This window comes from Sorex araneus, chromosome 8 (assembly GCF_027595985.1).
Source record: "Sorex araneus isolate mSorAra2 chromosome 8, mSorAra2.pri, whole genome shotgun sequence".
Classification (NCBI taxonomy): domain Eukaryota; kingdom Metazoa; phylum Chordata; class Mammalia; order Eulipotyphla; family Soricidae; genus Sorex; species Sorex araneus.
In genome coordinates, this window is record NC_073309.1 from 21,875,987 (window position 1) to 21,903,821 (window position 27,835).

The following is a 27,835-nucleotide window of genomic DNA, read 5'->3' on the forward strand; positions in this document are numbered from 1 at the left end:
TGAGTGATCATTTCCAACTATCATCGTCATAATGTTCCCTTCTCTGTCCTAACTCCTCCCAGCCCCCACTTGTGGCAAGCTTCCAACCATGGACCAGTTCTCTTGGCCTTCATTTCTAATCACGAACCACGAAATTCCATTGATCATCGAATTTCTCGAGTGGGCTCAGTAACCTCTCCATTCATCCTATCCCTGAGATTTTAGAAGCCTTTTTCTGCTCAGCCTTCCCAATGATGCTGCATTGGAGGCTCTTTCAGGGTCAGGGGAATGAGATCCAGCTTGTTACTAGCTTTGGCATATGAATACACCAGGGGAAGCTTGTGAGGCTCTCCCATGTGGGCAGAAAACTCTCAGTAGCTTGCTAGTTATTCCTAGAGGGAGAAGTAGGTTATAAGATATCATTTCTAATACCTTGGGTATTAGTCTCATGCTGTGTTTTTTTGTTTGTTTTATATCCCACAAGTGAGTGTAATCATTCTTTGTCTGTCTCTCTAAGAAAGCACTCTTCATCTGTCACATACCCCATTCAAGGCTAAAGCCCACCAGCTCAGCTTGCCTGTCTCTGGTGGTCCCACTTCCTCTCATTCCTCTAACCATCCCCTCTCCTGGATTCCTGCAGTAGCTTCCTGATTAGTCATCCAGCAACTTCTCTGGCTGGGCACCAATTCTTTGTCCACAGCACAGTCAGTGTGACCTAAAAAAAATGCAAATATTAGATTACCCATTGTTTCGGCTCACTCTCATCCTAAGGGCTGTTCTGTGTCTCAGCCAACCTCAGGCAATCTGTTTGTAGACTTTGACCTGCCTGGTCTGGGACTGATGCCTGCCTTGAGTAGAGGAAAACCCGGGTTTGATCTGCGGCACTGTCAGAAAAAAAAAAAGTCAGCCCTCCTGTTCTTTCAATTTTTCAAATGCCGTAAATGCCCAAATCATGTCTGGAAAGCTGCGCTCTTTGCTGGAATGTACTCCTACTCTGAGACTTTACCTAGAGACCTCTACGCCTTTTACATCCTTACGGAATCCTTAAATCCTAGGGCTGGAGAGATAGTTCAATGAGAAAGGCACTTGCCATTGAACCTGGGTTCAATCCCTGGTATCCCTTATGGTCCCCCAAGAACCGCCCGTGTAATTCCTGATGCAGATCCAGGAATAACCCCTGAGCATCATCAGTCGTGACTCTTCCCACCCCCATTCCCCCAAATCCTCGTATCCCTCCAACGGGTTGTAGGTTTCTCAAGGCTCCCTGTGCTTCTCCACTTGCTAACACTCAACACTTGTCATTTTCTGTTCAATAGCTGGCTTCCCTGCTAATTTGTGAACAGAACGAGCCACCCCGGGCCCTCGTGGCATGGACAAGCTCATTGTGGACGGCCGAGGCAAAGCAACAATCTTTATTTCTTTTTTTTTTTAACCCTTGGTTTGAGGCCATACCTGGAGATGCTCAGGACTTACTCCTGGCTCTGCACTCAAGAAGCACTCCTGGTGGTGGCCAAGCAACAACTTCTAACGATGGGGCCACAATTCTGAGACTCCTTCTTGGCCTCCCTCCTGCAGCAGAAACTTTAGTGGACGTTGCCAAATCTCAGGATACTGAGTGTGGCGATGACACCACCTCAGTGACCCTGTTGGTGGCAGAGTTTCTGAAGCAGGTGGAGCCATAGCGGAGGAAGGTTTGCGCCCACAGATCATGAGCCAAGCTTTCTGCACTGCCACCAATTTGGCAGTTAACAAGAGTGAAGAGATTGCTGTGACTGAAAGAGGAAAGAGAGAGAGGACCTGAGGGAGCTGCTGGAAAGGTGTGACGCGACAGCTCTGAGCTCCAAGCTGATCCCCCAGCAGAAAGACCTGGCTAAAATGGTGGTGGAGGAGGTGACGATGCTCCATGACCTGTCGCCGCTTAAAATGATTAGAATCGAGGAGGTACAAGGTAGAGCCCTAGAGGGGTCCCAGCTGGTAGCTGGTGTCAGAGTTAAGAAGACTTTTTGTTGTTGTTGTTGTTGTTGTTTTGGTCACACCCGGTGATGCACAGGGGTTACTCCTGGCTCTGCACTCAGGAATTACCCCTGGAGGTGCTCAGGGGACCATATGGGATGCTGGGAATCAAACCCGGGTCGGCTGCGTGCAAGGCAAATGCCCTACCCGCTGTGCTATTGCTCCAGCCCCAAGAAGACTTTTTGTTGTTGTTATAGAAGAATATTTATTTAGTGTGTTTTGGTGTCACCCCCAGAGCTGCTCATGGGCTATTCCAAGGCCTGATGTTTGGGATTGCTCCTGGCAGTGCTCATGTGACCAGGTGGGGATCAGGCTTGGGCCTCCTGCATGCAGAGTACCATTGACCTATCCCTTCGGCCTTAGAGAAGAATATTACTGACACGAGAAGGTGTTTAGCACATACTAATATGTGAACCAAGAGGACAGGAAAATAGCAAAGTGCTGATTCTATACATGTATCCACAGACCTCCCTGATTTATGGTGGCCAGACATGTGAGGTCTTGACTCTGTGATGTGGCAGCCACAGGCAAGAAGACTTTTTTTTCTTATGTCGGGTTTGAAATGCAACCCCCAAAGTACAATGATCCCAAAATTGCCCCTTTCAAAGTGTTGAACTTGAACTGAAAGCTGAAAAGGATCATACTGAGAGTCCAGGCAGTTGAGGATCATCAGGCAATTGTTCACACTGACGGGGATATTCTCTGTGAAAAATTAGAGTGGATTCATCATTGGGGAGCCAGAGTCATCTTATTCAAAGTCTCCTTCGGGAATGTGGCTATACACTCCTTTACCGACGCGGACCTGCCCTGGCTGGCCGAGTGCCGGGGGCGGATCTGAAGAGGACAGTGGTGGCCCGAGGAGACTCCACGCGCTCAGCCTAGTGTGAATGCTCTGGCTCCCTGCCAGGTCTTAGAGGAGACCCAGATAGGATGTGAGAGCTGCAATTGCTTCACTGGATGTCCCAAGGTCAAGACTTACCCCATTATTCTCCGAGGTGGCGCTGAGCAATTCATGAAGGAGATGGAGGCGGCCCCTGTGCAGCGCCATCGAGATCTTCAGGAGGACCAGCAAGAACCTTCCGGTGGTGGCTGGTGGTGGAGTCATTGAGGAAGCTCTCCAAGGACCTGCAGAATTACCCCGGGGCAAGCAGCAGCTGCTGGTTGGAGCATAGGCCAAGGCCGATGGTATGGGATGGACATGAATAATGAGGACACAGCTGACAACTTTGAAGTCTTCCTATGGGAGCAAGCAAGGGTGGGGATAAATGGGCGGACCGCAGCTTACCTGTAGGTGAAACCAACAAGAACCCTCACTCAACAGTGGATGTTCCCCCTCCGCTGCTGGCTGGAGCCAAGGTCAAAGCCTCCACCCATGCCCCCCATCCTCTCCTCCCATTCAGGAGCACTATATCCCTCCCAAGTGGCTGTCAGGCTGTCTCCTGTGTGTGTGTGTATGTGTGTGTGTGTGTGTGTGTGTGTGTGGTGTGGTGTGTGTGTGTGTGTGTTTCTCTCCTGTTTTGGCTAATTGACATAACAAGGAAAGAGGTGTGATTGGCTCATTCTATTCTCACTGGAATTTATTTAATTAAAGCTCAAGACTTAGAATTAAAAAAAAGTCAGTCTTATGGCCACATTCAGCAGTGCTCAGGGAATATTCCTGGCACATTGCTCTGTTGAGACCCATGGAATATTGGGAATTAAACTTGGGCTTCCTGCATGCAAAGCGAATGCACTAGCCCTTTGAGCTGTCTCTCTAGCATCTAAGCTGTCAAGTTTACACTTTATTTATTTTTGGGTTTGGGGTCACAACTGGCAGTGCTCAGGGCTTATTCCTGGCTCTGAGCTCAGGGATCACCTTTTTTTGGGGTCACACCTGGCGATGCACAGGGGTTACTCCTGACTCTGCACTCAGGAATTACCCCTGGCGGTGCTCAGGGGACCATATGGGATACTGGGAATCAAACCCGGGTCAGCTGTGTGCAAGGCAAATACTCAACCCGCTGTGCTATTGCTCCAGCCCCACAGAGATCACTCTTGATGGACTTGGGGAACCATATGGGGTGCCGGTAATGGAAATTTGGGTCAGTCGCATAATTTGGGGCCACATTTGGCAGAGCTCAGGGGTCATTCCTGGTTCTGTGCTCAGGAATGATCCCTGGTGGTGCTCCCAGGGATCCCAGGGGGCCAGTGCCCGAGAATCAAACCGGAGTTGTGGCATGCAAGGTAAGTACTTTACTCCTCTACTATCTTTCAGGATCCTAACCCCTGTGGAGGTTGTCAGTCATTTTATTTTTTAAATTTATTATTTTTAAATTAAAAAATTGAGGGGTTTTGGGGTCACACGTGTGATGCTAAGGGGTTACTCCTGGCTCTTCATTCAGGAATCACTCCTGACAGTGCTTGTAAATCTTCCTTTGGGATAGATTTCCTCTGATGGGAAATGTAAAGTTAGCCAACATTGGGGAGTTGATATTACTTGAACACACCCTCTCCTGCATCCCTAACCTCAAATTTTTTCCTTCCTTCCTTCCTTCCTTCCTTCCTTCCTTCCTTCCTTCCTTCCTTCCTTCCTTCCTTCCTTCCTTCCTTCCTTCCTTCCTTCCTTCCTTCCTTCTCCCTCCTTTCTTCTTCCTCCTCCTCCTCCTTCTCCTCCTCTTCTTTCTTCTTACCCTCTCCTCCTCCTCCTCCTTCACTTCTTCTTCCTCCTCCTCCTCCTCCTCCTCCTCCTTTTCTTTCTTCTTCTTACCCTCTCCCTCCTCCTCCTCCTCCTCCTCCTCCTCCTCCTCCTTTTAGGCTACACTCTTTTTGAATCCTGAGCACCTCCAGGATTTACGCCTGGCCCAACACTCTCACACCAAAAGAAAGTGCATTTCTTCCCCTTTTTTTCAGGGAGGAGTGTCACACTTGTTGGCACTTAGAGACTACTCCCAGCAGACTTAGTGCTGAGAGCACTCCCAGTTGTGCTGGGAGGGCCACTGAGTGCTAAGGATTGAAGTTGGGGCTCCTGCAGAGCATGTGATGCAGCCCGTTGAACTGTTTCTCCAGCCCATCTGCACAGTCGTGGGACACATTTCCTGTTAAGATTCTGAGAATTCAAATAGAAATTCATAGGGAACACCCAAACAGTATTGTTTTCAGAGTCTGTTTCACTAACAGATGACACTCTGGACTAGGATCACCTTTTTTGTTGTTGTTTTCTTTTTTTACTTGTTGGGTCACACCCGGTGATGCTTGGGGGTTACTCCTGGCTCATGCACTCAGGAATTACTCCTGGCGGTGCTCAGGGGACCATATGAGATGCTGGAATCGAGCCCGGGTCAGCTGCGTGCAAGGCAAATGCCCTACCCGCTGTGCTATTGCTGTAGCCCCTAGGATCACTTTTTATTTTTATTTATTTATTTATTTATTTATTTTTTAGGATCACTTTTTAAAATATATATTTGGAAAACATCTGATCACTAGTGGGTGATTGAATATAAAATATTGGAGCCTTAAAGGTCACCCTGGGGGGCGAGGTGTAAGTGTCGGTTGCTGAGCTGTGAGCCCTGGAGGCAGTGGGCAGGGCTTCCCACCCTCCTCTGCTACTGATGAGGTATGTGACCTTGAGCAAAAGACTCCACCTCTCTATGCCTCATTTTTATGAACTGTGAAATGGGGTAGGTTCAGTCCTTGCCTCACCAGGTTCTGATAATGTATGTCAGTTTGTACTTTAAAAATATATCACTTGATTAAAACACACACACACACACACACACACACACACACACAGAGTTGGAGAGATAGCTCAGTAGGCTAAATGCATGCTTTGCATGTAGGAGACCTGGGTTTAAGTTTTGGGATAGATTTCCTCTGTTGGGAAATGTAAGGTTAGCCAACATTGGGGGTTGATAATGCTTGAGCTGGCTTTCTCCTGCATCCCTAATTCATATGGCACCCCGAATGCTACAGGAGTGACCCGCAATCACAGGGCCAGAAGTTGTCCCTGAATACTATTTTGTGTGTCCACTAAATAAAAACACAAAACAGGGGCCAGAACCAAAGTACAGCGAGAGGGTAGGGTGTTTGCCTTACACGTGAGTGACCCAAGTTTAATTCTCAGCATCTTATATAGTCCCCCAAATCTGCCAGAGGTGATTCCTGAGTGCAGAGCCAGGAGTAACTCCTGAGCATCACCAGTTGTGGCCCAACGCACCTACCCAGCTCAATTCAAAAAACCCAAATCTGAAAGAATCCCAGGATCCCACAGGAAGTTTTTGGCTTCCTGAGAGCCCAGAGCCACCATTTGGGAAGCTACTTAATGCTTGTTCTGGAAATTGCAAAGAGGAAAAAATAGGAGCAGTGAGGGAAAGTGATGTTTCTTCCCAAGGTTACACAGGAAGCGAAGGGCACAGTCCTCTGCTTTAGGACTTGCGTTTCTGAACTTCTCCTTGGGTGCACTGCGCTGGGACCCCTTAGATATCCTCCCTTTGCGGCAGAGCCACTAAAGTTAGAACCATTGGGTACGCAGGGTGTTGAAGGCTTGGTGCTAGGCACAGAGCCAGGAGATGCCAAGCTGGAGGGAGATGGGAACTTCCACGTAGGTTATCCATGAGTCAACTTCGGAGAATATTAGTCAAAACTAGGCAGTCAGAACGACTGCCAGTTGAAATTATTGACTCATCAGGTAAATGGGACTGGAAAACCAGAACATGAGGTCATAGGGAGCTTCTTCCAAGAACTCCCAATACTTTTATCACATTTCGCACAGGTTTCCAAGTCTCAACGCAGCCTTTTGAATTCTAGGGATTTTTGTCTCCACCCCATGCCTATCAAATAAGACTTGTTTCCGAGCACTTATATTTCTCTCTCTGACGGCTCTGGAAAACAACGATAAGTTTGTGAAGTTCCTCCAGAGTCTGGGATGCACAATTAATTGAAGGATGAAGGACTGGAAGAAGAGGGGCGAGGTGAGTCATTCACGTCTGCTTGAACTATCCCGTTTGCAAATAGGCTTCACTGTAAGGTAGCTCAGTAAATAAAATCGTTTGTCCAGGAATGATGTTCAACAGTCTTATTTTTTGGGGGGGGAGGGGTCTTTGGGGTCACATCTATCTGTGCTCAAGGCTTACTCCTGACTCTGGGCTCAGAGATCACTCCTGGTGATGCTCGGGGACCTTACGGGATGCCGAGGATTAACGCTGGGTTGGTCACGTGTGCGAGAAAAAAAAAACGGTCAGTTTTGAGCTGAAGTTGTGGGCCCACTGATCGAGGACACGCTTTGTACGTGGAGGACCTGGGTTTAATTCCAGCGACATTACCTCAACAACAAAAAGAGGGTCAAATGGGTTACATTTTTTTTTTTAACGATAAAAAAAATGTTTAGCAAAAAAAAAAAAAAATCTAACTTTCTGGATGAAAGTGAGGCAAGCCCGGAACAAGTGGCCCCTTGCACAGACTACATCCTCCAGCATGCTCAGCTCCGACGGGGACGCAGGCAGTGACACATTCCTCTGGCGACAAGAGCGGAGAACTACATATCCCACGAGGCAAAGGGGCCCCGCTCTAGTTACTGCCTGGCTTGCTTTCGGGTAGCTGGCGTTCCCCGCCAAAGAGACACGCGGGGTGGGAAGAAAAAAAAATTTTTTTTTTTTTTAACTGGAAAGCCCCGCAAGTCTACCGGACTCGGCATTTTTTAAGAGGAAGGAGGCTGGGGGGAGGGAGGGGACAGTAATACAGCCTAAACCCAAGTAGTTCCCGCGTACGGTGGCGGGGGATTATGGGCCCCCCTCCCTTTATTGTTTCTCGGAGGCAGTGCCAGGTCCTTATTGGTCGAAGAGCTCGAGGGCAGGTGGGAAGTCCGCGAAGCCCCCCAAGGCGAAGTTACTTGCCTCTCCCCATTGGACCCCACCTCGAGCGCAGGCGCGAGGCTCCGACTCTAGTCCCGAGGGACCGGTGAGCGGCAATTGGCCAAAGTCCGCGCAGTCGGCGTTCCGATTGGTCGTTGCTAGCAGGACCCCGGTTTCTTCCTTGACTTCTGCAAGTGATAGCATGTGATTGGTTCCAGCACGGTGGGCCCCTGCCGCGGATTGGACGGGAGCCTCGGCTTGCCGGCGGCTTATTGGCTGGAGCTGGGGGCCAGCCCTCCTCCGGCGGGCAGCGAATGATGAAATGGGAACGGGGAGGGGAAAGGCCGCGACGTGAGCGCGCGACCTCCGGCGCCATTTTGTAGAGAAACAAGCGGAGTTAACCGAAGAGGGGGGTCGAGGAGAGCCGGAGTCGGGGGGCCCAGGAGTTTCCTGTGTCCAGCGTCGCCGGAGCCGCCTAAGGTGAGGTGGGCTGGGAGCCCAGGGGCGGGGGCCCGGCCGATGGTCGGGTCCGGAGCGGCGGGTGTCTGTGAGGAAAGGAACGGCGGTGGTCCCGGGGCCACGGGGAGCGTTTCCCCGAGCGCGGCGGAGTGTGCGGGAGCGTCGGGACGGGCCCGGAGCGCGGCGGCCCGGCGGCCTCTCCTCCCCCGTCGGCGGCTGGCCGAGCGGAGAGACGGGGCCGGGGCGGCGGGCAGCGCCGGGGCGAGAGGAGCCGGGGCGGCCCCCCGGGCCGGGGCCTGAAGGGCTCTCGTGAGGGCGGCGGGGCCTGGGCTTCGCGCGGGCTCCAGCCTCCGGCGCCCGCTCGAGCGCCTCAACTGCCCGTTTCTCCGCGGGCTCTCGGGGGTGGGCGCAGGCGTGGGGGGGGGGTTGGGGATCGGGGTGCGTGGGGGGGGTGGGGGAGGGTGGGGGGAGGTGGTCCCGGGGCCTGGGCGGCGGCGCGGGCCCCGGGGCTGCGTTCGTGGCTCCCGGAGCGGCGCGGCCTCCTCCCGCTGCCCGCCGGCACGTTGTCAAAACTCGGGGTGTTTCGGGGCCGTCGGTGGGAGGGGCGGGCGGGCGGGCGCGCGCGAGCGAGCGACCGGGCACTTCCTTGTTGCTCGTCACAGGTTTGTCCCCCCCCCCTTCTCAGCTCCCCCCTCCCGTCGCGCCTCTCGCGTCCGGGCGGTGGGGGGCGCCTCTGCAGCCCCCTCCGGTGCCCCCCCACCCCAGCCAAGCGTCCCCCCCCCACCTCCTCCTCCTCGGAGTGAGCCGAGCCCACCGTCGGCCCCGGAAAGGGGTCACTTGAGGCCGAGCCTCCAGTGACTGGTTCCTCAGGACCGCCCCCTTCTCCACAGTGTGTGACCCCCCCCCCCAGCTGGGCTCCCGCGAGTCTGGAGCCCTCAGGCCCCCAGTGCCTCCCCCGCCCCACACTCCCTCTCCTCAGTCCCTCACCCTGGTCCGGTGTCCCCCCCCCCCCCCCCCCGCTGAGGAGGACGTGACAAAAGAAATCGCTCTCGCCAAACAAACTCGGAGAAGTCAACTTTTCCCTTGGAAGTCCCATCCCAGAGGCGCCGTCGTCGCCCCGGGACGAAGAATTTTGAGGAAAGTTTTGCGTCTCCGCCTGGAAGCCAAGCAACTACTTCATCTGCCGTTTTATTTTTCTGCAACTTGATCGCCTTGGGGGATTTTGCGTTAATAGTTGATAACTGAGTTTGAATGGAATTGAAGGGGGGGTTGGTTTGTGTGTGTGTTTATTTATTTTGGTTTGTTTATGGGCCACACCCGGGGCTTGTATACCCTGGCTCCCTGCTCAGGAGTCACTCGTGGCGGGCTCTGGGGACCGTGTGGGGTGCGGGGAGTCGAACCTGGGTTTGCAGTGTGCAGGACAATCCTCGCATCTGCTGTGCTACTGTCTCTCAGGCCCATGGAGTTCAGCATTTTGTGTGTGCGCGTGTGTGTGTGTGTGTGTGTCTGTCTGTCTGTCTGTCTGTGTGTCTCGGCTCGCGTCGTGAGGCATACCAGCAATAGTGATGCTCAGGGATTATTTCTGGCGCTGCACTCCTGTTCCTGGCGGTGCTTAGGGGACCTTATGGGGCTGTGTGCGAGACGAGCACCCTATTCTCTGTACTATCACTCTCTGTATCACTCCCACCCTTGGAATTAAACTTTTTTTTTTTAAATGAAAGTATAAAACATTCTGACATTCCCTTATGGCATGTCTAGGAATCGGAGTGAAAAAAGTGAGTGGACTAATAAATTAGGTCAGATTAAAATGGCTTAATAGAAATGACTTGTAGGTATTTAGGTTTAATGTATCATCTGTCAGTGACCCCTCTTGACAGCTTTGCCCTTAGATGAGTGGCAGCATAGTTTTATCTATTAAGATATGTAGTAACACTTTTGTGTTTTAGGTCTCTGAAAATTGTTACTTTGTCTAAGGAGAAAGTGAGCTGATCTTATATAAAATTTAAGTATATCTCTCCTTTTTTTTGCTTTTTTGGGTCACACCCGAAGATGCTCTCAGGTTACTCTTGGCTCTACACTTAGGAATCACTCCTGGCCGGTGCTCATGGCATTGAATCTGGGTTGCCTTGTGCAAGGCAAATGCCCTACCTGGTGTACTATCGCTCCAGCCCCTGTTTTTGCTTTGACTAAAATGGTAGCAACACAATAAAATTTGGAGTTGTCTTTTCAAGAGGTTTGTGCTCCATAATCCTTCTGTGGAAGTGTAAGCTTTGAAAAGTGACAGGTGACAAAAGACGTTTTTCCCGTCTCTAAAATGGTACTTTCAGAAGTTTAGGGTGTGGTTTTGTGGCATTGTGGTGAAACAGAACTGAACTGCCCTTGGTTCACTGTAAAAAATTACTGACTTAATTTCTTTTTAGCCTATAAATTTCTACTGGGGGTTGAAAGTTTCTATATCTAACAATGGATCTTATCAGCAATCCTGTGATACCCTCCTGACTTGGAACTGCCCTTAATAAGGAAAAAAAAAGATTTTTTAAAAACATGTTTTAAGGAATAATTTCAAATTATCCTGGAATGTTGATCCCTTCTCCCCTTTTGTTTTGGGTTTTTTTTTTTTTGGGCCACACCTCGGGTTCCTCAGGGGCTACACCTGGTTCAGTGTATAAGGGTCACTGGTGGAGGTACTTGGTTGATCATACAGTGCTGGCCATAGAATCCTTGACTTCATGTTGGTTTTCCCAAGTGTATTTTGGTTAGATATTTTTCCCTTTTTGGGTCACACCCAGCGATACTCAGGGATTAGTTACTCATAGCGCTGCACTCAGGAATTACTCCCATTGGTGCTCAGGAGACCATATGGGGTGCCGGAGATTGAACTGGGTTTTGCCATGTGCACTGCAAATGTCCTACCTCCTATACTGTTGCTCTGGCCCTATTTTGGTTAGATTTTGACCTAGTTATTGAAAATTAACCAGATTAAATATTTTGAAATTGAGTCTTTTATTGACTAGGTAATGTGGTTACAATAGTGTTTAGATTTATCTCTCTTTTTTTTTGGGTCACAATCGACAATGCTCAGGAATAACGTTTGGCTCTGCCATTCAGGAGTCAATCCTGGATCGATCATATAGGATGCAGAGGATTGAACCCAAGTTGGCTATGTGTAAAGCAAATGCCTTATCTGCTGTGTTATCTCTCCAGCCCCTATAAGAATCTTCCTTAATTCCCAATCTATAATTGAGGTATGCTCAAGGACTCTGGTGCATGTCAGGATTCATTGAGGGATTGTAGTGCATTATATTTGGGCTGCTTGGAGAAGTTGGCACTCCTTTAGATGCAGTGTTTGCAAGTGAGCTTTCTGGGAATCACATTTTTAGTTAAGTTATATGGTTATAGTTGTGTTGGGGGTGGGGTTCTTGTGTTTACACATGTGTTTACTAGAAGTTGGTGCTTTTTTGTGTGTGTGTGGGGGGGGGGGGGATCACACTCAGTGATGCAAAGGGCTTACTCCTGGCTCTTGCACTCAGGAATAACTCCTGGTAGGGCCCAGGGGACCTTATGTGATCTTAGGGTCAAACTCAGGTCAGCCCCCTGTAAAGCAAATAACCTGCTATTACTGTACTGTCTTTCTGGCCCAGAAGTTGCACTTTCTAATCACAACACTCAGATCCTTTTTTTTGCTTTTTGGGTCACACCCTGCGATGCTCAGAGGTTACTCCTGGCTCAGCACTCAGAAATCACTCCTGGCGGTGCTGAAGGGACCATATGGAATGCTGGGGATTGGACCCGGGTCCCCTGTGTGCAAGACAAATGCCCTACCCGTTGTACTATCCCTCTGGTCCCCCCAGATCTTTTTCCTGATAGTGCTCAGTGGGGGTCACATCTCTCTTACACTTAAGTGTGTTCAGAAATAGCACCTCTGGGGACTGCAGACAGTACAACTCCCACTATGGCTCTGGGTGCTTGTGGACACTTGGAAGTTGAATTTTTGATGTAGCTTTGCCAGGCATGTACTCAAAGACTGCCCTATTTCTTTTCTTTCCTTTTTTTAAAAAACCATTAGGATTTGCTTATTAACATTTTCTGATTTAGACTTGGACCATTATATCATTCAGAGTAGTTTCACAGCCCTAAAAATTCAGATACTTGGAGAATGAGAACTTCAACTTTTGGTTCATAGAGTTTTTTTTTTTTTTTCTTCTTTTTTGGGTCACACCTGGCGATGCTCAGGGGTTACTCCTGGCTCGGCACTCAGGAATTACTCCTGGTGGTGCTAAGGGGACCATATGGGAAGCTGGGAATCGAACCCGGGTCGGCCGCGTGCAAGGCAAATGTCCTACCTGCTGTGCTATCACTCCAGCCCCATCATAGAGTTTTTTTCTATAGCAAAAGCCTTATGGAAAACTCTGTTTGTTCTCTTATTTTTGAATATTTAACAAATTTATTTTTATTGAATCACCGTGAGATACAGTTAAAATCTCTCATGTTTGAGTTTCAGTCATACAATGATCGAACACCAATCCCTCCGCAGTGCACATTTTCTACCATCAGTTTCCCATTATCCCTCCGCCACCCCCACCCTATCCCACACCCTGCCTCTGTGGCAGGCACCTTCTTTCTACTTTGGGCATCATGGTTTTCAATACAGATACCATGGTTTCCAATACAGATGCTGAGAGGCCATCATATGTAAGTTCTTAGTCTACTTTCAGCACACATCTCCCATCTCAATTGTTCCCTCCAGCCATCATTGACACAGTGTTCCCTTCTCCATCACAACTGCCGTTTTCTCTAGCACATAAGGCAGGCTCCCAAACCATGGAGCGATCCTCCTGGCCCATAAATTGCACTATTTCACTAGTCCTTCAGGCCTGAAATTGAATCTTTATTTTATTCTGCAAGGTAATAAATATTTACCACTGGAAAATTGGGGAAGCAATAATTTTAATTGAATGCTCAGATAAATTATTAGATATTCTAGGATACAACTTTTTTGTGAAGTGTTAAAAAATGTTTTTCTTGAATTAACAGTGGCCCACTTTTTATTTGTATTTTTTGGCCACACCCACCTGTGGTGGGGCTTACTCCTTCAGATCACTGGAGGTGGGGCGAAGGTGGGGAGGGGCTTGGAACACATGGGGCCCAGAAGATTGAACCCAGGTTGTCGACCGTGTAAGGCAAGCATAGTACCAACTGTACTATTGAGCCAGCCCAAGCCTGCTATTTTGTATTTTGTAAACATAGTGTATTCTTTTAAAAGAACAAAATTAAGTCAAAAGTATTAGCTGAAACATTTCTTTAAAGGTCATGATCTTCCTGTTGGGATGTTTCAAAATGACATCACACAAGGGGCTGGAGCAATAGTACAGGCAAGGCAGGTGTCTTGTGTTCGATCACACTTGAGTCCACTATGAGTGATCCCTTAGCGCAGATCCTGGAGTAAGCCCTGAGCACTGTTGGGTGGGGCCCCCAAACAAAAACCCCGAAATACTGTTATTATAAAATAAATACTTTATTTTATATGTATATATATATATATATTTTTTTTTTGGTTATGCTGGGAGCTGAATCCATGGCTTTCTGTGTAAGGCAAGTGCTCTACCACTGAACCACATTCTTTGATCTCACACATAATTTTTTTTTGCTTTTTGCTTTTTGGGTCACACCCAGAGATGCTTAGGGATTACTCCTGGCTTTGGACTCAGGAATTACTCCTGGCAATGCTTGGGGAACCATATGGGATGCTGGGGATTGAACCCAGGCCTGCCACTTGAAAGGCAAACGCCCTTCCCGCTGTACTATCGCTCCAGCCCCTCTCACTCATAATTTTTAAAAACCCGTTCCAAGTTAAAGTAGGCTCAACACCTCTCATACTACACATATGCTTTTCACTTTATATTTGTAAGAATGTAGCACAGCAACAAGACAAAACTTTTCTTTTGCTTTGGAATTATATCTTTGGGTAGTGGTACTTGGTGGCAACTAGCTTGGTGCTCTGGTGATCCTATAGTGCCAGGATTGAACCCCGTTCTTGAATACTGACCTCCCCTATTCAGAGCTTTGTTTAGCCCTTGAGCTGTCTTTCTAGTTCAAAACAATAAAACAGATTGTTCATTGAAAAGTATTGTTTGAAATACCAATAATTAGACATGTCTACCTAATCTAAATCCCTTGAGTTGAGAAATGGGAGCATACATTTAAAAAATGCATTTCTGGGGACCAGATAAAGGATGGGGTTAAGGCCCTATATAGATAACCCTGTTTTGATCCCTATGGTCCATCACATATGGTCCCCCAGCACCACCTGGAGTGATCCCTGTTTGTGATCACAGTTTCCCTCTTAAAAATGTAGATCCGGGGGATAATTTAACAGACTGGAGTGCATACTTTTGTTTATTTGTGGGTCGTCTTCTCCTTTGGGCCATACCCAGCATGCTCAGAGGTTCTCCCGGCCCTGAACTCAGGAATTACTCCACGGTTCAGGGAACCAATCATATAGGACACCGAGGGTTGAACACATGGTTGGCCCCATGCAAGGTAAACTCTCACTACTTGCTGTGTACTGTTGGAGCACAGGAGTCCCTGGCACCACACAGTACCCTGAGTACTACCTATTAAGGAGCAGAGCATTTCCTGTTTTATTTTATTGGTTTGTTTTTTTTGGGGGGGGGGCTTTTGGGGTCACACCCAGTGATGCACAAGGGTTACTCCTGGCTTATGCACTCAGGAATTACTCCTGGTGGTGCTCGGGGGACCATATGAGATGCTGGGAATCGAACCTGGGGCGGCCAAGTGCAAGGCAAACGCCCTACCCGCTGTGCTATCGTTCCAGCCCCTTATTTTATTTTATTTTATTTTATTTTATTTTATTTTATTTTATTTTATTGCTTTTTGGGTCACACCCAACGATGCTCAGGGGTTACTCTTGGGTCCACACTCAGGAATTACTCCTGGTGGTGCTCAGGGGACCATATGGGATGCTGGGGATTGAACCCGGGTAGGCTGTGTGCAAGACAAATGCCCTACCTGCTGTGCTATTGCTCCAGCCCCTCCAGCCCCTTATTTTTTGACGACATGTACTCAGGAATCAATCTTGGCGGAGAACATGTGTGGTGCCAGCAATGAACCCCTGTTGATTGGGTGCAAGGCAAGCACATCATCCGCTGTACTCTCTCCAGGTCCCATTTCTTAAATGTTGTTAAGCTCATCAAAATTAAATCTCCATTGTAAAATTAATCTTGGCAAATTTTATTGTAGTTGTTAGAATTCCGAAAATGTTCAGCGAGATGTTAAACTCTGCAAGAAGTTTTCTGTGGTGTCAAACTAATTATATGAAATGTAGAATGAAATGAAAGTATATTTTGGAAAATATCATCTTAGTGGTTTTTTGTTTGTTTTTGGATCACTCCGGGTGTTACTTGGAGCTTACTCCTAGCTCTGTACTCAGAAATCAACCTTACGGGGCTGGAGTGATAGCACAGGAGGTAGGGCATTTGCCTTGCATATGGCCAACCCGGGTTCAAATCTCAGCATCCCATATGGTCCCCTGAGCACCGCCAGGGGTGATTCCTGAGTGCAGAGCCAGGAGTAACCCCTGTGCATCGCTGGGTGTGACCCAAAAAGCCCAAAAAAAAAAAAAGAAAAAGAAATCAACCTTACATGCTGTATTCTCTCCAGCTCCTAATCTTATTGTTTCACTATTAAGATTACAGCCTTTTGGAGCTGGGGCTATAGTACAGAGGTCAGGGCACTTACCTTGTGTGTGGCTGATCAGGGTTCAATCCCAGGCACTCCATATGGTATCCCGAGTCCGCTCTGCTTAAGAATCAAATCCACCACTTGATTCCTAATAGTCAGGAATAAGCCTTAAACATTGTTGGGCGTGGTACCCCCACCCTCACTGCCCCAAACCAGCACTTTTATTTTTTGGGGCTCACACCGAGCAATGCACAGGGGTTATTCCTGGCTCTGCACTCAGGAATCACTCCTGGCAGTGCTCAGGGGACCATATAGGATGCTGGGAATCGAACTCAGGTTGGCTGTGTGCAAGGCAAATGCCCTAACCACTGTGCTATGGCTCCAGCCCCAGACCAGCACTTTTAGAGCCAGAGAGTACAGTGGTTAGCATGATTGCCTTGCATGTGGCCAGGTTCAGTCCTTAGCGTCCCATACGGTCCCTGATCATCATCAGGAGTCATTCCGGAGTGCAGAGCCAGGAGTAAATTGTGAGCAACATCTGCTGTGGCCCAAAAAAACCCAAATAAACCCCAAATCAGCACTTTCCCTTTCATATAGTCACCTTGAATTTGTAGGTCCAAAGTTTGAAATGTTCGATTTGCCAAGAACAGTAACAAGTCTCACTATGGAGATGTTACTGGTGCCCGCTCCAGCAAATCAATGAACAACAGGACGACAGTGCTACAGTACTACAAGTTTGAAATGTAGTGTTAATTTAATTGGTTTTTCGCCATAGCTTGTGATGCCCAGAATTTATTCCTGGCTCTTTGCTTAAAGATAACTCAAGGCAGTGGTGGGGAACTAATATAGGTCACAGGGATTCAACCTGGATCCATTGCATGCAAGGCAAGTATGTTACTTGCTGTACTATCTCTTTGGCCCCTGCCAGTGTTAAGTAAAAAGACATTTTTGGAGGGTAGGACACGCACATTACTGTGCCTAGGTATCACTTCTAGAAGTGCTTGTGGATACTATATGTGTGCCGGGGAATGAACCCAGATTGCTGCTTGCTGATACGATGTGCCTCAGCAGTTGAGCACTTGCCTCACATGTGTGAGTCTCCAGATTCAACCCAACACCACAGAAAAATAAATTTTAAAGAATGGTGGTAGTGGTGACCGGAATAGGCAAGAACTTTTCTTTTGTTTAGTGTGAAAGAGGGAGGGTCTGGGAGCATGATTATTGTAAATTTTTATGTCAAGATTTTTTAGTATCTTCAGACAGAAAAAAAACCCAATCACATACTAAATAAAGATAACCTACTTTTAGATAAACCTGCAAACAAATGAGAAAAATATAATGGATATTAGTTTTAAAAGCTACTGCCAGAAAGACTAGGAGTCTGAAACAAAGGGGTAACTTATGAGTCTACACTAAAAAAAAAATAATTTTGTGGGGCCAGAGAGATAGTACAGTGGATAGGGCGTTTGCCTTGCCTGCAGCCAACCTGGATTCAGTCCCAACATCCCAATGCACTTAGAGTGTTAATTACTGAATTGTCAATCATTTTCCAAACCACTTCTGTTCAGGCATTGGATGGCTTGTAACCTCTCCAGCAGTGCAGGGTTCAAGATAGGAAGCAACCCAGTACAACTTCTCATTCTGTTGTAGTGTGTGAGTTTGTGCACACACATTTTCTCACTTATCCTGGAACAGTTGAGATATCCTTAATGTCTCAACTGCATTAATGTGAACCTTAATGCACAGCTTTGAGATGTGGGAGGAAACTGGAGTATCTGGAGAAAATAGGCAAACAAAGCACAGCCCTATATTTTTGTCAGCAACAGTTACTTACAGTGATTTAAAATAAAGCAACATTAGTGAGGACCTGTTGTAGTAAAAAACCAAAACAAAACTGTTACATAGTGGTTCCTCAGAACATCTTTGCCTTTCTTATCAGGAATGTCAATTGTTTGTACAAAAACATCCATTATTCTTGCTCAGACTTAAATGTATGTACTGCCTATAAGTATTTTTTCTAAGCAAAATTGGTTCCTTACATTCCTCTTGGCAAGTTTCACTTATTTGAACCATGTGCTGCTGCCTTGTATGTTTTCTGCCTCATTTATATTTATTTTTTATGATTTTTGGGTCACACCCAGTTGTGCTCAGAGGCTATTCCCAGGTCTGTTTAGGGATCCATCTGGTTCCAGAGATTGAACTCGGGCCTGCAATATTCAGAGCATGTATACCAGTCCATTTCATAATGAGTAAGGATTCTCCCATTGTCAGTAGTAAATAGACAATTGCCCTAAATTGCAGTTTAATAATGTTTCATTTATTGCATTCTTAGAAAACAGTATGCCTGTTTTCATTCTTTAAGGGCGGATTGTTTTCTTGAAACTATGTGTACTTATTCTGTTACCATCTTTCATTACTATTTTTGGTTGACATCTTATAGGTAATTATAAGCTTTGAATTTTATTTTAATTTTTGTGCTGGATCTGGCTGTGCTCAGAGTTTACTCCTTCTTGTGTTCAGGGCTCCCCCTGGTGATTCTCAGGGAATCTCCAGTGCTGGGGAGCAAGTCATGGTCAGTTGCATGCAAGGTGAGTTCCTTACCTCTTATACTACTTTCCCAACCTAAACTTTTAGGGGGTTGAATTCCCCAAAAATGAGATGATTTTCTTAGTTCAAGATCTGACTAGATTTTTCCTACCTTAGTCTTACATATATTCTGTTTTTCTATACTGCTTGACTTCATAATACTATTAAGGAAGGAAAGATGAATTAGTATTATTCTTGAAAATAGATGAAAGACAGGAGGTGATTTCAATACATCTTGGAGCTTGATTTTTTTTTTTTTTGCTTTTTGGGTCACACCCAGCGATGCACAGGGGTCACTCCTGTGCATCACTCCTGGCTCTGCACTCCGGTGCTCAGGGGACCATATGGGATGCTGGGAATTGAACCTGGGTTGACCTCGTGCAAGACAAACGCCCTACCCGCTGTGCTATCACTCCAGCCCCAGGTTCTTAAAATTTTAAGCATCTTATACTGCCTAGTTGTTGGATGTTATAAATTCTGCTACTTATTAACTGCATTATTTATCTGTAAAGTCAGATAAAAACTTCCTCAGTTGTCGGTTTACTACTGAAATAGGTCAAATTTTTGGAGTAAGTTCTATTGTTATACTTCCATAGGTTAGTAGCTATAACTAAGATTTTAATGTGAGCCAACATCTTTACATGAATGTATTGGAACTTTATAAATACACGATCCCTGTCTTTGTGGGTGCTCCTTCCTCTTCCTCCCCCCCTCCACACACCAGAGGTGCTCAGGGCTTTCTCCTGACTGTAGTCAGGGGTTACTTCTGGCACACATTCAGGGACCAGATAAGGTGTTGGAGATCAGATCAGCCCTAGGCAAAAAAAAAAAAGTGCTTTGCTTTCTGTACTATCTCTCTGGCCCAGGATTCCTATCTTTGAAAGGAACAATAAATAATCAAGCTGAGTATTGTGTTTTAAATTGGTGTTTAGGGCTGGAGTGGTAGCACAGCCTTGCACAGGGCAGACCGGGATTGATTCCCAGCATCCCATAAGATCCCCTGAGCACCGCCAGGGGTAATTCCTGAGTGCAGAGTGACCCAGTGCCTCGGTGTGACCTAAAAAGCAGGAAAAAAAAAATTGTTTAATCATGAAGTTCCTTAGGAAATAGTAAACTCTTAAGGAAATTAGATTGGGAGGGAGGGAGGAGGGAGGGAGGGAAGGAAGGAAGGAAGGAAGGAAATGAAATGAAATGAAATTGGGTTTTTGGTTCTTTCTAGATAGGAATTTACAGTTAGTCCATATGGTGCTCAACATCCATGTCTACCTTCCATCTCATTATTTATGCTAAGATTAAAGTTAAGTAAAAGTTAAGTTCTTCTGTCATTCTGTCATGTTTCAAACAATGTGTGAGTGTAGTGTTCATGTTGGATAGAATGATGTTGTAAACTTTTACTTGGTTGTAGAAAAGTGAATTCTCAGCTTGACCTCTTTCAGTCAGGAAATCGACTTTAAAAACTTTTCAAAAGTCAAATGCCTTTGGGGCTGGGGAGATACCTTAAAGGGCTGGAAAATATTTTTTCCCCCTTGTCCTCTGTTTCACTGTTGGAATGATCAGGGTCAGATCTATACAGTGCTCATTTGATTAGACACATTTGTGGCAGTGCTCACAGTTTCCATGTGCTGGAGATGACACATTATTGTAATGCTGGGGATTACAGTAGCGACACCTTACTGATAATATGCTTGGCATGTGGGGTGTTGGCATGTTAAGGTGATGCCAGGAATTGTGTAGTCTTCTCACACTTGCAATGCAGTGCTCTACTATTAAGCCACATTTCTGGGAGTCTAGTGAGACTTTATTTAGTTGGTTCTTTTTTTTTTTGCCACTCCGAAGTTCTTAGCATTTACACTTTGCAGTGCAAGGTAAGTGCCCTACCTGCTGTACTATTGCTCTGTCCCTCCCTTTAGCTCTTGTACAGGGATCACTCCAGGAGGGGATTGGGGGACCATATGGGATGTTAAGGATTGAACCTAGGTTTGCTGCATGCAGGGCAAGTCTTATCAGTTGTACTGTCTCTCTAAACCTTAATTGTTTAAGTTCTTATATATTTCCCGAGTCTTTTTTTTTTTTGGTCACAAGATGACCCAGACTCATTTCATATTTCTTAGTTTAGACTCCTGGAAAATGTCTATTCCCAAAGAACCTTTATTCTTTTTTTTTTTTTTTCTTTTTGGGTCACACCTGGAGATGCACAGGGGTTACTCCTGGCTCTGCACTCAGGAATCACTCCTGGTGGTGCTCAGGGGACCATATGGGATGCTGGGCTTTGAACGGTCGTGTGCAAGGCAAACGCCCTACCCGCTGTGCTATCGCTCTAGCCCCAGAACCTTTATTCTTTTTCCACACCAAGAACCAGTAGCTGGTGCTGGAGAGATGATTGTACAGTGGGTAGGGTGCTTGCCTTGCATGAGACCAATCCAGGTCTGATCCCTGACATCCCATATGGTTCTCTGAATATCGCTAGAATTCCTGAGTGCAGAGCCAGGAGTTTTGTTGGATGTGGCCCCAAAACAAAAAACAAACAAAAGAACTAGCAGGTAGATGAACACATTGCACTTGGGATGTCATTTCTGGAACTTTACCACACCCAGCAGTGCTCAGGTGCTTGGATCAAACTTGAGTTGGCTAAGTGCCAGGCAAATGTCCTACACACTCTATTATCTCTCTGGATCCTTTTTTTTTTTTTTTGCTTTGTTTTTGTGCCACACTTGCCACTACTCAGCGGTTACTTCTGGCTCTGCACTCAAGAATTAACTTTTGACCGTTCTCAGGGAACCATATGGAATGCCGGGATGGAACTTGGGTCAGCCACATGCAAAGTAAGAGGCAAGCGCCCTACCTACTGTACTCCTCCCCCATTTGGGGGTGTGTGTTTGGGTCTGTCCTCCCCCATTTGGGGGTGTGTGTTTGGGTCATACCTGGCAGTGCTCAGGGGTTATTTCTGGCTTTAGACCAAGGAATCACTTGTGGTGGTCTAGAGGGATCATATGTAATGTCAGGAATTAAACCTGGGTCCCTTTTGAGGCAAGTGCCCTATCTGCTATCTCTCCAGCCCCATCTGACCCTTTTATTTATTTATTTATTTTTGCTTTTTGGGTCACACCTGACAATGCACAGGGGTTACTCCTGGCTCTGCACTCAGGAATTACTCCTGGTGGTGCTCAGGGGACCATATGGGATGCTGGGAATCGAACCTGGGTCTGCCGCGTACACGGCAAACACCCTACCCGCTGTGTTATTGCTCCAGCCCAACCCTTTTTATTTTTATTTATTGAAATGTAATTGAGATAACATTGTCAAGCTGAAGGGTGTACAACAGTAATTTGATAGATTTATGTTCATTATGATTGCAATTTTAATGTTAACTACTGACCCTATGGCATCAGGTAACTTTTTATTCTAGTGCTAGGGCAGTTGACACACCTAATCTCTTAGCAAGTTTAATGTTTATAGTATAATTTTGTTGTCTGTCGTCACCGTATTGTATATTACAACTCCAGGACTTAATTATTAGTTGCACATAAATAACATCTCTCATTTCCTAACAGCTGTCTTTTGGTAAGTTTTTCTATTTCATGTTTTTGTTTTGGGGCACATTCAGTGGTGCTTAGGGTTTACTCCTGGCTCTGTACTCAGCGATCACTCCTGGCAGTGCTCAAGGAAGTTCATAGTGCTGCTGGGGTTGAATCCAGGTTAGCCGTGGCAAGGCAAATGCCCTACCTGTTCTATCTGACCCCTAGTTTTGTTCTGAATTCATTTTAGAAAATGATTTACTATCGGGTTGAAGAGCTCTGGAGCGGGCTGTAGTAGAGTGCGTACTTTGCATTAGGAGACTTGGGTTCAGTCCTTGGCACTTTTCTGTTCTAAAGCTGCTGGGAAATGAGAGATGTTACTTATGTGCAACTAGGTGAGCACTGAGAGCTGTGAGTAGCTCCTGTGCACTACTGATGTAACCCAAAAACTAAAAACAAAATTTTCACTTGTAAATTTTGTTTCATTTTTTTGGGCTACCCCAAAAAATTGTTTAGGAATTACTCCTGGCTTTGCTCAGGAATTCCTTGTAAACGTGCTCAGGGGGCCTTATGGGATTCTGGGGATCCAATCCAGGTCTATAGCATGCAAGGCAAGCACCTTACACCTGCACTATTTCTCCATCCCCTATTTGTAATTTTTTTAAAGTTGAAATGTAAGGGACTGATAACATAGTTTCAGGGTGTAATGAGTTGGTACTATAGAATAACCATGGCCATAAAAGTCTAACAGTCACAATCATCACAGACACATAGTTGCAAAAATATTATTTTGGTGAGGCCTGAGAGAGTACAGCTCATCCCTTAGGACACTCGCTCTTTTCTTTTCAAGGGAGCGAGGGGAGCGGGGTTTGTTTTTGGGCAACACTCAGCACTGCTCAGGGTTATTTCTGGCTCTGCGCTCAGGAATTACTCCTGGTGTTTGGAAGATTATGTGGGATGGCAGGGATCCAATCATTGTCTGTGGCAAACACTTGGTACTGTTGGTTGCACTATTGCTCCAGCCCTAAAATGCTTTTCAGTATTTTATGTTAATCTGAGACACCCAGGCTTATTTTCTTTGTGTTTTTAAATTTAGTTCTTTTTTTTTTTTTTTTTGCTTTTGCTTTTTTTTTTTTTTTTTTTTTTTTTTGCTTTTGCTTTTGGGCTACACCCAGCAGGCTCAGGGGTCACTTCTGACTGCACTCAGAAATGATTCCTGGCAGACTTAGACCATATGGGCTGCTGGGGATCAAACCTGGGTTGGCCACTTTATTTGTCCTGACAGTGCTCAGGGGTCACTTCTGACTCTGCACTCAGAAATGACTCCTGGCAGACTTTGGAGACCATATGGGATGCTGGGAATCGAACCCAGGTCAGCCGCGTGCAAGGCAGTCGCCCTACCCACTGTGCGCTGTGATATCGCTCCAGCCCCTGGGTTGGCCACTTTAAAGGCAAATGCCTTACCTTGTACTATTGCTTCAACCTCAGTTTTTTTTTTTTTTTAATTTAGACATGTAAAATCAGTATGATTCAAGTCAAAAACATATAAATTATAATAGGATTTTAATTTTTGTTTCTTTGTCTACATTCTTTCTACTCCCATTTTAAAGTATTTGTTTTTATCAGTTGTGAAATTTGGTCTAATTCAGAGGTTTCTGCTGCTGCTGGATCAGGTCCAGTATAATGATTGGAACAGCCACATGTTATAAAGTTAAGGTTAGGTTTATGGAGGTGTCAGTTGTTAGTTTTTTCTGCTTATTCTCAAAATTTGAAGTTATCTTTTTCAGGCCCATTAAAATGATTGGATTATCCTGAGGCTACTTGTGTTTTTGTGTAGGTATTTGTGGGTTTGTGTAGGTACCAGGTGTTACCTTTTTTCTGTTCTGAAAATTGAGTCATTTGGCTAGTTGTTAGTTTGGGGGCTGAAGGGCAGTTTACTCTGGGTTAGTGTTAGGGTTAAAATAAGTCTTTCTGTGTTTTATTGTTTTGGTTTCTGGGCCATATCCAGCCCTGCTCAGGGCTTACTCATGGTTGTGTGCTCAGAGATCACTCCTGGTGTTCTTGAGGGTACCATATGTTGTGCCTGCAATTGAACCTGGCCTTCTTTCCTCAGCCCCCATCTGTGGTTCCTCTTGTTCTATTTATTTTTGCAAAAGTAACTATGTATATATGTGCGTGTATAGAAGCAATATATCTAGGAATTGGTGTTTAATAACTTTAAAATACATGGTTTAACTTTCGTCATACATGGTCATCTGCTCTGGCTATCATAGTTAATGCTACAGTGAATAGTATTGTGCATATAATTTCTGAAATTCTGAAGATTTCTAAGACTCTTTGTTTTTGGTTTATGCCCAGTGGTGCACCAAGCTGGTTTGGTTGGAACTACAGCCTGTTCCCTGGTGGTGTGGAGGAATCAGCCCTGCAACGTGTTAAGCTGTCTCTGAGTGAAAATCTCTCTGAAATAAGACTTAATTGAGACCTTATTCTTTTTTTTGGGGGGGTGTCGGAGGATACCTGGTGGTACTTACGGGTAACTCCTGGGTCTGCACTCAGGAATTTACTCCTGGCAGTGGTGTGGGGGTGGCAAATGGGATGCCAGGAATTAAACCTGGGTCAGATACATGAAGGCAAGTGCTCTTCCCATTATACTATTTCTCTAGTCCCCTCAGACCTTATTTTTTTAAAGCTCTGCACAAACAATCATAAATTGTATTTATGAAATTGGATCATGCTTTTTAGAGTTGAAGTATTTCACTGTCATGGATTTTTTTTTAATGATAACACTAAACTATAACTGCTTGGTATTCTTTAGGTTGGACTGACTAGTAATAAGTCTAATGTTAAAATTACATATAATTTATGATTAATAATTAACAACTGATAAAGTAACTTATTAAATAATGGAGATAACATCATATAGTGTCATCTCTGCCTGCCGTTTTATTAGATTTCTCGTGCTGAGGGGTCACTCTGAGATCAGTGGGGTACCATGTGGTGCTAGAGATTGAATCCTGACTTCCTGCATACAAAGTATATGCTCACATGTTTTATTTCTTTAGACTTCTGTTAGCAATTTTGTTTTGTTTCTTGTTTGGGGGCCACACCCAGCGGTGCTCAGGGATCACTCCTGGTGGGACTCCAGGGACCATGTGTGGTGCCCTGGATTGAATCCAGGTTGGCCGTGTGTAAGGCAGATGCCTTAACTATACTATTTCTTCTGCCCTGAGATTTTAAAATATATATATATATATTACTTATTTAAAAAATACATAAAATTATTTTAGTCATTATGAATTAGTTATTTATGATTAGGTTTCAGTCATACAGTGTTAACAATACCCATCCTTGCACCAGTATCTACCTCCTCCACCAATGACCCACCCCATTTGCTTCCCTCACATCAGTTCACTTCTATAAGAGGCTTTTTTTTTTTTTAATATATAAGTTTTGCACTGTGGTACAGTACTGTTACTGATAGGGCTTCTTACATAACATTTTACCACCATTCAGCACCACCTCCTCCTCCTCTCAGTTGAATGTTTCCCTTTACCACAGATGTTGTTCCCTCCCTGTCCTATGCCCCAGCCCCTTCAAGTGGCATGTTTCCTACTGAATACTAGTTCCCATGTTCTTTGTTTCCACTGTCTGAATATTCATTATTCCACCATTATGTGTCTTTATATCCTGCATATGAGAGATCATTCTGTACACTCTTCCCCTGACTTCACTCAGCATGGTACTCTCTAGGTCCTTCCATGTAGCAGCACATTTCATGACTTTATCTTTTCTTATGGCTGAGTAATATTCCATTATGTATATGTATCATAATTTATCCAGTCATCTATTTTTTTCCCTTTGCTTTTGGGGTCACACCTGGCGATGCTCAGGGGTTTACTCCTGGCTATACATTCAGGAATTACTCCTGGCTATGCATTCAGGAATTACTCCTGACGATGCTCCGGGGACCATGTGGGATGCCAGGGATTGAACCTGGGTCAGCCTCGTGCAAGGCAAATATTACCCTACCCGTTGTACTATCATTCTGGCCCACAGTCATCTATTCTTGAACACTTAGATTGTTTTCAGATTTTGGCTATTGTGGATAGTGCTGCAAGGAACATAGGGTGCAGATGTATTTTCTCCATGTTGTTTTAGAGCCCTTGGTATATTTCAACAAGTGGAGTTGCTGGTCAGATAGAAGATCAGTTCTAGATTTTTTTCACAACGTTCATATTGTTCTCGAGAAAGGCTGGGCCAGTCAATATTCCCAGCAGAAGTGAACGAGAGTCCCTTTCTCCCTGCATCCAGACCAGCACTTGTTATTTTTTGATGGGTGCCAGTCTCTATGGTGTGGTGATATCTCATTGTTTGGATTTTCACCTCTGTGATGATTAGTTATGCAGAGCATTTTTTCATGTGCTTTTGGCCATTTGTTTCTTTTCTTTTCTTTTCTTTTCTTTTCTTGGGGGGGGGGCTTTTTGGGTCACACCCGACAGTGTTCCAGGGTTACTCTTTCCTACCTCTGCACGTAGGAATTACTCCAGGTGGTGCTCAGGGGAGGACCGTGTGGGATGCTGGGGATTAAGCCCAGGTTGGCTTTGTGCAGTGCAAATGCATTTCCCACTGTATTATTGCTCTTTCCCCTGTATTTCTTCTTTGAAGAAGTTTCTGTTCATCTCTTTTCCACATTTTTTTTTTTTTTTTGGCTTTTTGGGTCACACCTGGCGATGCACAGGGGTTACTCCTGGCTCTGCACTCAGGAATTACCCCTGGCCGTGCTCAGGGGACCATATGGGATGCTGGGATTTGAACCCGGGTCGGCCGTGTGCAAGGCAAACGCCCTACCCACTGTGCTATCTCTCCAGCCCCCCCATTTTTTTCTTAAAAAATTTTTTTTTAATTTAATGTAGGACGAAAAGCAGCAACCATTGATGCAATTCTAGGATTAAAAGTGATTAGAGGGGCTGGAGTGATAGCACAGCGGGTAGGGTGTTTGCCTTGCACGCGGCCGACCCAGGTTCGAATCCCAGCATCCCAATCCCATATGGTCCCCTGAGCACCGCCAGGGTGATTCCTGAGTGCATGAGCCAGGAGTGACCCCTGTGCATCGCCGGGTGTGACCCAAAAAGCAAAAAAAAAAAAAAAAAAAAAAAAGTGATTAGATAACAAAGTTGCAATATTACTATCAATAGATGAACATTGTTATCAGATTGCAGGGTTGGTGGGGCCCTGCATAAGAATTTAAAAAGCATTTTGTTGTTTCAGGAGATGTCGTGCAGCAGCACATGCTTTTCAGGTCTATGGTGGGCAAAAGAATCAACAAGATCAAGATGGGTGACTTGGATGGTGGGTGGGACTGCTAGAGCTTCTTGGAAGTATGGTGGGTGAGGGAGTTTACCCACCTTGACATCCGAAAGAAAAACTGAGAGTTCTCAGAATGATGCTGGGAATCGAGCCCTGGTTGGCCGAGTGCAAGGCAAATGCCATATCCGCTGTACTATTGCTCCAGTCCCTTTCCACCCACTCTTTTTTTTTCTTTTTCTTTTTGGGTCACACCCAGCGATGCTCAGGGGTTACTCCTGGCTTTGCACTCAGGAACTACTCCTGGCGGTGCTTGGGGGACCAATGGGATGCCGGGGATCGAACCTGGGTCGGCCTCGTGCAAGGCAAACGCCCTACCCGCTGTGCTATCGCTCCGGCCCCCGTTTCCACCCACTCTTAGCCCCTACCCAACTCTGGGCAAGCAGCTGGATT

The 27,835-nt window shown here is 46.0% G+C and overlaps 1 protein-coding gene and 1 pseudogene across 7 annotated transcripts in view; both read left to right on the forward strand.

Annotated features, from left to right (window-relative positions):
- Window positions 1-1,342: 1,342 nt before the first annotated feature.
- LOC101555334 (T-complex protein 1 subunit eta-like) lies at window positions 1,343-3,283 on the forward strand (annotated as a pseudogene).
- A 4,861-nt stretch (window positions 3,284-8,144) lies between these two features.
- The window catches only part of CNOT1 (CCR4-NOT transcription complex subunit 1), a 103,189-nt gene continuing 83,498 nt past the window's right edge, over window positions 8,145-27,835 (forward strand). For all 7 annotated transcript variants that reach the window (XM_055144987.1, XM_004600631.3, XM_055144989.1 and 4 more), the window contains exon 1: window positions 8,145-8,297. The gene's annotated coding sequence lies outside the window, so the exon portion shown is untranslated. The remainder of the gene's footprint in view (window positions 8,298-27,835) is intronic.